We start from the raw sequence: 7,045 nt of genomic DNA, 5'->3' as shown, positions 1-7,045 counted from the left end.
TTAAGGAGTGAATAGCTATATGACTGTAGGTTATGCCACAACCATCTGGCCATGGGACTAGGTTTGCATATTTGCACTGTCTCTAGGAAGAGCTGATGTCAACCAGCTCCTGGTGACCTACCCTGAGGTTTCTTCACATCTACCCTCATCTGCACAAACCATATGTGAAATTCAGTCTCCCTGTGTTGCAATATTTGCTTTTTAAGTTATGTCTCTAAGCCTAAACTTGCTTTATCCTTCATGGGGAGAAACGTTTTGGGCATCTCACCATGGACTATGGAAAGGACATCTGGATGACTAGCTTAGGTGGGAATGCCTCGCTTTTAAGCTTCTCAGGAGGTAGGATTCCTTACTGAATTAAAGTTTGAGTTCCCTAAAGCCACCAAACCCTTCTCACATGCCCCCTTTCAGGTCACCCTGAAGCTTGGGCTGAGATGGTGTCTTAAAACATGGGAAGCTACCCTGGTTTAACATGGATACTCGGATCCAAACATAACCGACTATGCCGGTGAATGGTATTTTCTCCTTAGTATCCAGTCTCTTAAATTTAATCTGTGCGCAAAGTGGGAAGGATTAAAAAGTTCCAGATTTCACAATATGCAAGTTTTCATACGCTATACATCAAGACTGAGGAAAGCCACTCTGAGACTTTTTTTTTTTTTTTTTCCTTTTTTCCAGGAATGCTGGTGATTTGCCCCAGGGGAATCTCTATGCATGCAAATAGGTCAAAAAGCTGGAATCTGAACTCCTCCTGTTCCCTCCCAGAGAGACCAGCTGAGCTAGGAAAAAAACAAAACACAGCAGCAGCCAGCCAGCTTCCATCCCAGAGCACTGAGAGGACGGGACAAATCCAAAAGCTTGTTTTTCATTGTCGGTTAATCCTCTCCCCATGTAGATACAAAGATAACTTTTCCCTTCCTCTCACAGGTACTAGAGAATGCTCAAGCTTGTTACAAACCCCTAAGCATAAGTGGCTTGCTTAATCAGGGAATGAAATCAGGCTGGATATGCAACAGCATTGCATTTCCAAATGCTTCAACAGAATAGCTAAGCAATCAGTTGTGTCGTGCTAGGACCACTGAGTAACGGGGTGACATGCTAGAACCACTGAGTAATAGGCTTGTGGCCTTTATTTAACTTATTTTGTCTATTTCGGGTGAAGGAGGAAAGAAAAAATTACCATTTCTGATCCCTCAGGTAGAGGAGGAGCTTGTTCTTTAGTCCTGCTGAAAGAAGAGGTTTTATCATGTGCATAAAAGGAATAGATGCTAGATGCCAAACCCAAAGGTCTTCTCCAAATCTCCTCTTTTCCAAGCAACCAAAAGCACCAACCAACCATCCACAACATACGGACGGTTAATATACACACAGAATTATTCGAGCCACAAAGGCAGACGCACACAGCTTGGCTCTACACAGCCATAGTAGCTCACAAGTCCCTTCTGAACATGAGCTGGTCCCAACTGCAAACCCAATTATTTGGAGACCCTGCTCCTCACACAGAGCTGAGCTCAGAATTCACCCGGAGCGTCCCAAGGCATCCCTATAATGTTGTACCTGTGTGGAGAAACCTCTGCAACAGCCACAACAGGAATCACAGACACCCAAGCTGGGTCTCTGTTACCTGGAATGTACCAGTCTCTCCCGACACCTGATACCGAGTTAACACTGTGGTTTTTGGCCATCACATTCCCGCCCTTCACTGAAAAATCTGCGGCCTAGTTTCAGCCCAAACGTGACAGAATTAGACGAGTTGCTGAATGAGTGGCACCAGCTGGCTTTCAAAATAGCTCCTCTGGCAGCACAAAAAGACCTAAGTTGCCACATCGCATCGCTCAGTGATGTACGGGTGACTTTCAGCCATCACTTCCAGCCTTTCCCCATCAATTATGTGGGGAAAAAACAAAAAAACAAAACCCATATTTGCACACTTATTCGAGCCCAGTCAGGCAAAGAGGGTTTGAGGTTAGTTACCCAATGAATAAAACTCAGCCACAGAGTGTGAAACAACGGAGACCACCGAGGGCACGCGGAGGTCACGTTGCGCATCCGTGTTATGTGAAAAAGAATATGCAAACTGCAGAGCCACAGGGTGATGAACAGAAACCTGTGGTTGTCACGTGCTGCCGCCCTCCCGCGTGGAACCAGCTTTCACAGGGCTCGGTGGTTTGGTACTTCTGTGTTTGTTCACTGAGGGAACAAGGGAAGTTTGACAAGATCCACCCTTGTGTCTGTTTGCAGCATTTTGGTCTGTGCTTCACTCATGGCTTTGGAAGTGTTCACCAGCCGCCCAAAGCACAACAGCTTCTCTTGCTGGTAGCTATGACCGTTTTGATTCTGGTCAGCCAATGAACAGCATGGAAAACCTCATCAGCATGGGTCTACAATTGGGAAGAGTATGCAGATAGAAACAGGACAAATGAGTTTGAGAATCAGCATCTGTAAAGAGCTTCTAGATCTCTGCAGGTCAGCATTTTTTCAGCTTTTCTACTGCTAACGAGGGCAGAAACATCAGTGAGGCAGCAGCTAAAACAAGGGCAATTACTTGCTGAAAGATAAACAGGAGATTCTTGTGATAGATGGGAGTACCCCAAGCCATCTACATGGAGGGAGCAATCATCCTCAACAGGGACTATCCAAAGCTGTTGCATGCTTATAGCAGCAAGAAAACATAGCTCTTCAGGAGCCACATTGGGGTGCTATGCCCATTTTGAGAGAATTAGAAGAAAGGCAGCTGAAACAGATAGGAAACCAAGCAAAGAGAAGTTTGGGGGCTTTGTTGAGCTTTGCTGTCAGAGCTGTAAAGATGATGATCTACTTCGAGTCTGTAGCTCTGAAACACATTCCACCAGAAAAGTGTCTGGAAAATCCCCTAGACATTAGTTGTGACTCAGAATTTCTTGTGAAAACACACATCCAGTCAGACAATCCTGTCACCTCCTCTACTGCAAGGAACAATCTGGATCTTCAGACAGGGAGCGCTTATTTTCCATCTTCCTCTTGTGAATTCCCCCCGTGTTGAATTTGCAGTTAGGAATCGATGAAAACAAAGACTTCTCAGATAGGAAACCAAGTTTACTGCCAGATTTAGGGTGTGCTCAGGGCATTTTAACACTAAACCCTGCGAGATGTAAATGCCATGTCTATGTTGTGCCCAATCCTGTTCTTAAATCTTTCTCTTTCCTTGCATTAGCCTTCCTAAAGAGCATTGCTCTTTCATTGCTCCATACAGCTCAGACCTGCTAATACCATTCATCTTTGCAGCTCATGATCATTTTCTCCCACTCTTCTTGTCTCAGAAATGAGACAAGTCAATCACACTATCACTTCAAGTCCTCCAACACGCCAAGTATTCACTCCCTTGCCCTCTGAGACACCATTGAGCTGTTGCTGTCACTCAGTTGATGATGTACCTTTCCACCAGCCCATGTCTCAAGCAAATCTTTAGAGAGACAGATAAAGTTGCCTCAACTCAAAGCAGGAACAATGTAGGATTCAACTCAGGAACAACATAGGAGTTTTCAGTTGAAACCTATAGGGTAATAAAGACATTTCTCTACTAGAGTAATCCCCAAACCCTTTCTCCAATATTGACTTTCAATCTCTGGCCTGCTTTCTATCACAATGGTAATGGTGTTGCTTCTGCAAAAAGGCAATTGTTTGGTAGGGCCTTATTGCAGAGATGATAAATCCCCTATTACACCAACCAACATGAACAATTCAAGATCAAGTTAAACAACAACATAGGAGTTTTAAATTGAAGCCTATAGGTATTAAAGACATTTGAACTGCACAGAACACAAAAAGGTTTATGTCGAGGAGGGGGAATGCGTTAAAATTGGGGGAAAGTGTTAGGGGGAAAAAAGAGGTTTGAACTTGGATCCTAGCCTCTAGTCTACTTTTCCAGGTTAGTTTTGAACATGGACCAGTTCCCCAGCTCAATTTAATGTACAATCACACAATTGTGCCCACTAGTAGGATGGGACTTCCTCTTTCTTTTGCAGTGCCAGCTCGAAGTCCATAAACCTCGAGGAGCTGCCTTGGCCACAGGGACCCATGCAAAGACACTGTTTCTCCTTCAACTCAAACCCTTGTTCCTTTTCCACCAGGGCTGAGTCTGTAGCCCAGCTCATAGCAACTCCAAACAACGCTCCCCCTCACGCTCCAGCTGAGTCTGCATTATGACCAGCACAAAGACCATTTTGTTGCATGGAAAACACAATTCCAAGCTTTGTTTAAACAACACAGCGGGGCGAGGGCTCCCATTCAAACTCTGCTCTTGTCAAACCTCTGATCCATCAAGAGTCGAGGTCAATTAGTGTTCAGCTTACTGGAGTCACCTCATACTCAGCCAGAAACATCCTGCTGATGAGTTGAGAGGTATTGGGAATAAAGAGAGCAGAAAGACAATAAAACACAGCAATCCCAAGACAGCTCTTGCCACCAAAAAGGAAGAAGAGAATAAACGAGCTAACAAAGTTATTCGTATAAAGCTTTAGGAAAGGGATAGAGGGAGCCTGCAGATGCCAGCAAAAGTTGGTCCATAAAGGAGCCAGATGGTCTGCCATCAGGGGAAAATCGCTGCGCAGGAAGCAGTAAAAGCAGGCAGGCACAGTGCATGGCACTCTTCAAAAACAAAGTTCTTAGACCCATCAAGTATCTCGCACTAAACATAAGACCGTAGACTTTTGTTGCAGATTCCCACATATCTAACATCCTGCAGCAGAGCCTGGGAATGCAGCACAAGCGCTGCTGCCCTCAAGCGATGGGGAAGGCTCAGGAGCAACAACAGGAAGCCCTACCTTGCACTCTACGTCTAATTAAACCATGGAGCTGTCTGCCACGAGAATCTCTCCTTGCTATGAGGATATTACACCCATCCTCAAAAGCAGCTGGACAAGTCCATGGAGGAAAAAAACAATTAGAAGCTAATGAAAAGATAGACATCAATTCCAGTTCAGAAGTCCCCGAGGAGGCAAGAAGTGCTTATGAAGGAAGTACTACTACAATACTTTCCAGTTTTTATATCTTTTCCGTGCATCTGTCCCCCTGTGTTATGAGAGGGGAGATAGCGGAGTTCAATACCACTGATTTTATGCATCAGGCATAAAAATCATTTGTTGGTCACCTCCACTGCAGGACTGCAAGCACTGAAATAAGAGGCTATGTCAGCTTGTCAGAATATCAATCATCACATTTGATGCTCAATAGACTTATGGCAGCAACTTAGCCAGGAGCTAAGGGGGTCAAACAAGCATTCAATACTTTCTGCAGAAAGAATCAAGGTCTTGTAATTGAGTTTTTCAGCTCAACAATAGCCTTTATATATATATATATATATGTATGTATATAAATATATATATATATATAAATCTTTCTGCATTTATCTATCTTCAACATATTTAAAAAACAAACAAACAAACAAAAAAAAAAACAAGAAAACACAGGAAGATATGCTTGGAGGAAGGGATCCTTTTCTCTCTGCCCACTCCCGCAAAATCAGGAACACAAGAGCTTTCTAGAAACCTTATCTAACCCAACTTTTCTCTTTCTCTGCCAAACACAAACTCATGTGGCTTCCTTAGGAAGTTCACTCCCAAGCCCAAGGACAATGGTGAGTCTCTAGTTGGCTTGGAAAGGATGGAATCTATCTGCCCTTGCGGAGTACCTAAAGCTGAACTATCCACCCAAGACTCCCTTTACAACCAAACAGAAGGAGACACAGGATAAGATCAATTTAACTCAGCTTAAGTAGGATGAGCAGCTCTGCGTTCACTTGGTCTCAGTTATCAGAGTTAAAACAGTTAGATCAAATAAGATATTTTTCTTATCAACAAGTTAAAGCTAGAGAAGATCACTCTCATTATAGTTATGACTATCATTTGACCTTTGCAAGTAACATGGCAAGTACAATAAGGCAGGATGGTGGCTCAATTCCTCACAGTCCTGAGCCTCCTATTATCACAAATACCTGCAAGCAGAAGCAGAACTGCTCTGCTTGAATCATTTACATGTACTGCAAAATGACATGGAGTTAGAGGATAAAACCCCCTCATATAACTGTGAGCCTGATGTGAAACAACTACAAGTTGTCAGGAAATAGAAAAGGAAGAAGCCATGAGAAGAGAGAGCTGATGCATTCTACAATGGAGTGAAGAAGTTATAGAAAGCTCAGAGGACCACAGCTAGATTTCCTTAAGTCAGACCTTAAGGATGAGTCTGAATTATAGCCTGGAAATGGATCCAAAGACACAAAAAATATTGGAGGATAGTGGGAGAGCTGATAGTACAATTCCTTCCTGGATGAGGTAGAGTTCAACGTAACGTAACACTATTCCCCTGCTCCATCCTCTCCACATAGGACTTCCAGAGTTTGGGAAGAATCAGAGAGGTCCTTTCGTTTCACTTGTGCTGAGACTCCAGATCCATCATCTTGCTGTTTTGCCTTTCGGCATCACTTCCTGACTCTTCTCCCATTTCATGGGCATTAACTTAGGCTAGAGACAGTGCCCAAAGCTAATGAGATGTCACTGCGAAATGCCACTTACGAAACCTTCCAGTTCTGTCCTCTGCAAGGGAACCTTGCAGTACTCAAGCACTTATTTCTTTAGCATGGCAGCCCCAATACCTGTCAGAAATAGGGCAGGGCTAAACTCCACTCTTAAGATGCAGAATGGAGACAAAAGTCTGAGCTAGGATAGTATTCACCACTGCACCCAGACTCCCTCTGTTTAGGTCCTCTGAACTCACCAGTGCTCTTCAATATTGATAGCAGGAACATCAGCACCAATCCATTCCCATTTTCTGACTGAAGAACTGCAGAACTTCTCCAGCGTGCAAACTTTACAAAAGACTCATTCCATTTGGAAGCTTCCAGGATTTAATCAAAGCCTTCAAGTGCTCTTGGAAGACAAATTACAAGCTAGAGAAGACAGAACAGACCTGCAAAGAGTCATCAGGCTTTTCTAACCTCTGATCATCATTCCAAGACACTACAGCTCACTGAGGTGTTTTGAGTGCCAAAACCCAGATCTTTTGATGACTT

Source organism: Tinamus guttatus, unplaced genomic scaffold (genome assembly GCF_059628265.1).
Source record: "Tinamus guttatus ecotype Peru unplaced genomic scaffold, ASM5962826v1 Tinamus_guttatus_pri_ptg000490l, whole genome shotgun sequence".
Classification (NCBI taxonomy): Eukaryota; Metazoa; Chordata; class Aves; order Tinamiformes; family Tinamidae; genus Tinamus; species Tinamus guttatus.
This window is presented reverse-complemented; position numbering follows the sequence as displayed.